The 4,798-nt window shown below is 39.4% G+C and overlaps 1 pseudogene; it reads right to left on the bottom strand.

Moving 5' to 3' along the window:
* Positions 1 to 1,017: 1,017 nt before the first annotated feature.
* Positions 1,018 to 4,108, bottom strand: LOC102475635 (F-box/SPRY domain-containing protein 1-like; annotated as a pseudogene).
* Positions 4,109 to 4,798: the final 690 nt, after the last annotated feature.

The raw sequence follows: 4,798 nt of genomic DNA, 5'->3' as shown, positions 1-4,798 counted from the left end.
GGGAACGATACACCAAAAATAATACAAAGTGAGTCAATATAACACATCTCTTCTTAAAATCCTCTTCTTGAGTTGCCCAGTTGTCCCCGTGATCTTAATTTGTACCATGTAGTGACTTTTATGAAACTGAACTAGAACAAAGCAATCTTTTGTCCTTTTCATTTTTTTACAGTTTTTTTACACATATATTGTATATACAACTTTTAAAATAGCTGCACAATTTTATATATCACTATTAGAGAAGTGCTGTCCATGCTTCTCAATATGTTAAAAATATTAAATAGGGGACCAGCAGTTAGCGTAATGGCTATGTCGCTGGACTCCCACGTAGTCAACCATGGTTCGCCTCTCAGACCCGGTGGCTTAAAACTCATGCCAGGCACATGTGTGTGCGTGCCCAAGATCCCAAGAGGAGAATGGAGAAGAAGGGACTGCAGCATGGTCATCCCCACTGGAGGGTGATTTCTCACTTTCTATCTCTCTGCCTCTCTGTCTGTCTGGTGAGTGCACATGCCCTATAGCAAAAACCTCTCCAAAAAAAGAAAAAAAATTAAATAAAGCCCAACCAGTTTTATACCTTTCTAATAGTCAAGCTGGTTGAAAAAAAAGGGGGGGGGAATGGAGAAAGAACAGGCAGTTGCAAGATGGAATCAATCTTTCTTCACAAATATACTACTTAAAATCTTGCCATTTCCTCATCTTACCCCTTTTACAGATCTCTAAAATCTCACCTTCAAAGCTGGAAATAGCACATTGCTAACTTGTAGAAAAAATATGTTGCAACATGCATATGTCAACTGCCCACTCAGCCAACAGCAACCCAGAGGATTTTTCTAGCCCAGGAGAAAGAGGGCACAATAAGATTATCTCTGCTGTAGAGTTGCTGCTCTGGTTTACAACTTCATGTGTCTTTTGGGATGTTCCTTGGACATGCACATTGACACTGCCACTTCGTGATTCTTTTTTCCACAAGCAGATTTCCCCTTAAATCTGTCTTTTATCCCAAGAAAGCCAGTGTCATCCATCCAAAGGTTTTCCAAGATAAACCAAAGTCACTTCTGTGTTGCCACATACAGCAGAACCTGCTCCATATAAGTATGCCTTTGGAAGTCCTCTAAAGGCAGCCCCCAGGAACTCATATCCTCGTTCAAAAGCTAGTCTTATCCTCCATGTCCAAGATGACTCCAATTCTTTTGCCTATCTGATATTTTGGTGCATTGTTGCACTGTGGAAAACTGCCATCGACTTTTCCATTATGTAGCAGATTATTGTTCACCAGATTCCAGCCCCAGCTCTGGTCATCACTGCCCAGCAATGCCACATTACCTTGGCATTGCATGGGGGCCCATTTTGTGGCAATTCCTATCACTGCCACAGTGCCCAAAGGACCCTCCCCCCATACTTCCCAGGTGTGGCGACCCTCACTGAAACCAATCTTGATCCTTACACCATCAGTGCTCTGAGCAATAGAGTTTCGATGTAAAGTAAAGCCATTCTTCTTAATGTAGACATTCCTTCAGCAGTCATCAGTGCTGAAGGCCTGTTGGAAAGCTCAGGCGAACCACATGCCCACCAGGCCTCCCTGAAGCTCACTAGGGGCTCCACCATGCCAGTTGAGGGCACTGAAGCAAGGGCCAAAGCAGGCAACATTACAACAGACATAATAGAAATACAAAACATCAAAAGAGGATACTATGAGCAACTCTATGCCCACAAACAACAAAACCTGCATGAGATGGACAAATCCCTGGGTTCATATCATCTATCAAGATTGAGTCAGAAGGACATAGAAAGCCTTAGTAGGCCCATAACAGACAATGAGATTAAATTGTGTGTGTACATGCCCAACATAGAGGAGAATGGATTGCAGCATGGTCAAACCACCCTAGGGGTGATTTTGTGCTTTCTGTTTCTGTCTCTCTGGCAAGTGCATGCACCCTATAGCAAAAATCTCTCTCAAAAACAAACAAAAAAACCACTTATCTATGAAAAACTGAGAGCTAACATCATTCTGAATGGTGAAAAGCTGAAAGCTTTTTCAATAAAAACTGGTACAAGACAAGGATGCCCACTTTCTCCACTCCTTTTCAATATAGTAATGGATGACATCGCCAATGCAATCAGAAAAGAGAATAACATAAAAGGCATTCAAACAGGAACATAAGAGGTGAGATTATCTCTATTTGCAGATGACATGATTGTATACATAGAAGAACTAATGGTTCCCACGAAAAAAATCCTGCAAGTAATAAATGAATACAGTAAATTTGCAGGATACAAAACTAAGATATAAAAATCTACAGCATTTCTATATATGAACAACAAGCAGACTGAGATAGAATGGAAGAAAGTAATTCCATTTATGAATGCCACAAAAAGTATAAGACACCTAGGAATAAATCTAACCAAAAGTCAAAGACCTCCACAAGGAAAGATAAGATAAGCTAAAAACAGAAATTGAAAATGACACAAAAAAGCATAAGGACATCCCATGATCCTGGATCAAAAGAATGAATATAATCAAAATGGCAATTCTACTCCAATTAATCTACATATTTAACACAATCCCAATAAAAGTACCAGAGTCATTCTTTACCTATCTAGAAAAGGTAATCATAGTGTTTGTCTGGAATCATAAAAGAACCTCTATTGCCAAAGTCACCCTGTGCAAGAAGAGTGCAGTAGGAGGCATCTCACTCTCTGGCCCTAAAATATATTACAAAGCTGTGATAATCAAAACAGCATGGTAATGGCATGAAAACAGACATGAAAAAAATGGAACAACATGAAGACCACAGAAATAAACCCTAAAATATACAGCCAACTGATTTTTTGACAAAGGGTACGAGTCAATCCAGTGAAAAGAGGAAAACGTCTTCAAATGGTGCTGGAAAAACTGGTTGTCCACTTGAAGAAAGATGAATCTGAACCCCTACCTCTCACTCTTTACAAAAATCAACTCAATTGTATCAAATATCAAAACCTAAGACTTCAAACTGTAAAACTACTGGTGGAAAAAACTGGGGAAACTCTGGGAGACATTGGGGTAGGCAGTGACTTCCTAAATAAGACCCCCAAAGCACAGTCAATAATCTGAAAAGTAGACAAGTGGGGCTACATCAGATTAAGAAGTTTCTGCACAGTAAAAGACATAGTAAGTAGTGTGAATCAGCAACACTTGGAATGGGAGAATATTTTTGTAAACTATGCTTCAGATAAGGGACTGAACCAGAATATACAGGGAATTAAAGTGGCTTACATGAAAAAAGATGAACCCAATTAAAAGATCGGAAAATTAATCAAAGAAAACAACTCTCTAAGGAAGACATATAAACATCCCAAAAGCATATGAATAATGCTCAACATCTCTCATCATAAGGGAGATGCAGATCAAAACCACAATAATATATCACCTAACCCCACTCAGAATCACTAAGATTTTTAAAAAGCAATAAATGATAAGTTCTGGCAGGGCTGTTGGGAAAAAGGAACTCTCCTACACTGCTGGTTGGAATGTAAATTGGTCCAGCCACTGTGGAGAACAATATGGAAATTCCTTAAAGATCTACAAATAGAACTACTGTATGATCCAGCAATCCCATTCCTTGGCATCTACCCAAAGGTCAGAAGAATTCTTCATTGGAAAAGTGCTTGCACATCAATGTTTACTGTGGCATTATTCACAGTTGCTAACACCTGAAACCAATCCAAATGTTCAGAACAGAAGAAGGATTGAAAAAGTGCAGCACATGTACTCTATAGAATACTACTCAGCCATTAAAAAAAAAAAAAGATGACCTTGGGTTTTGATATAATGTGGACAGATATGGAAGATTTATTGTGAGTTAAGCAAGCCAGGCTATGAAGGAGAGACATTGTATGCCTGCACTTAGTCAATACCAACTGTCTGCACTCACTCTATGGCTGAAACTGAAAGATTAGAGGATATTAAAACATGGAGAATGGTTATGGATACTGGATACAGTGTGGGAAGAGCCTGGCAGAAGGAGGAGAGTCTTGAGGAAAGACATTAAGAAAAATAGAGAGACAAGATATTTATGGGACACAGAAATGGATTACTACCTGTTGATGATAAGGTGTACAGCATCCCTAACTGGTCTGATGTGAAATGTATTCATGTTGGAAAATTCGCTTTACGAGTGAAGTGGTGTATAGTGATTGAATGTATGACATAAATGAAAATAAAATATATTAAATTAAAAGAAAGTTATTTTTTAAATCTAATGCTTTAGGTAGATAGCATGCCCCTAGACATCACACTGACTTGTTTTCACACCACTGTGTAACGTGGCAGCAAGTGGGAACACGAAGCCCAAAGTATACCCCAGTACTTCACAGATCTTTCACGTGTCTCACTGGCCAACAGGACAGTTCTCCACTTCTAATAGAATGTACCTTACTTTCTCTCTGCACTACCCAATGCACCACAATTGCATGCTGTGACATACACAGTATCTCTGGGATTGAACAGCACATAACTAACATGACATCACAGGTGAGCTGATGCCTTGACCTGAACATACTGAACATACAAGGTGCACGAACTGATTCATTTCTAGCAACGGCTTATGTCAGGCTCAGCGTTAGCAGCATTCTCATGAGCTGATACACATTATGACATATCAGACAATGTGGAATGGGGGAAGTGAAGAGAAGAGGATAGAGAAAGATAGCAAATGAACAATAGAGAGGCAGGATGTTAGTGAGAAACAGATATGGCTTATTAACTGTTGATGATGACATGTATAGTATTCTCAACTGGATTGGTCTGAGAAGT

Source organism: Tupaia chinensis, unplaced genomic scaffold (genome assembly GCF_000334495.1).
Source record: "Tupaia chinensis unplaced genomic scaffold, TupChi_1.0 Scaffold144134_1, whole genome shotgun sequence".
Lineage (NCBI taxonomy): Eukaryota > Metazoa > Chordata > Mammalia > Scandentia > Tupaiidae > Tupaia > Tupaia belangeri.
Note: the sequence above shows the minus strand (reverse complement) of the source record. Positions and strands in the feature narration are given on the sequence as shown.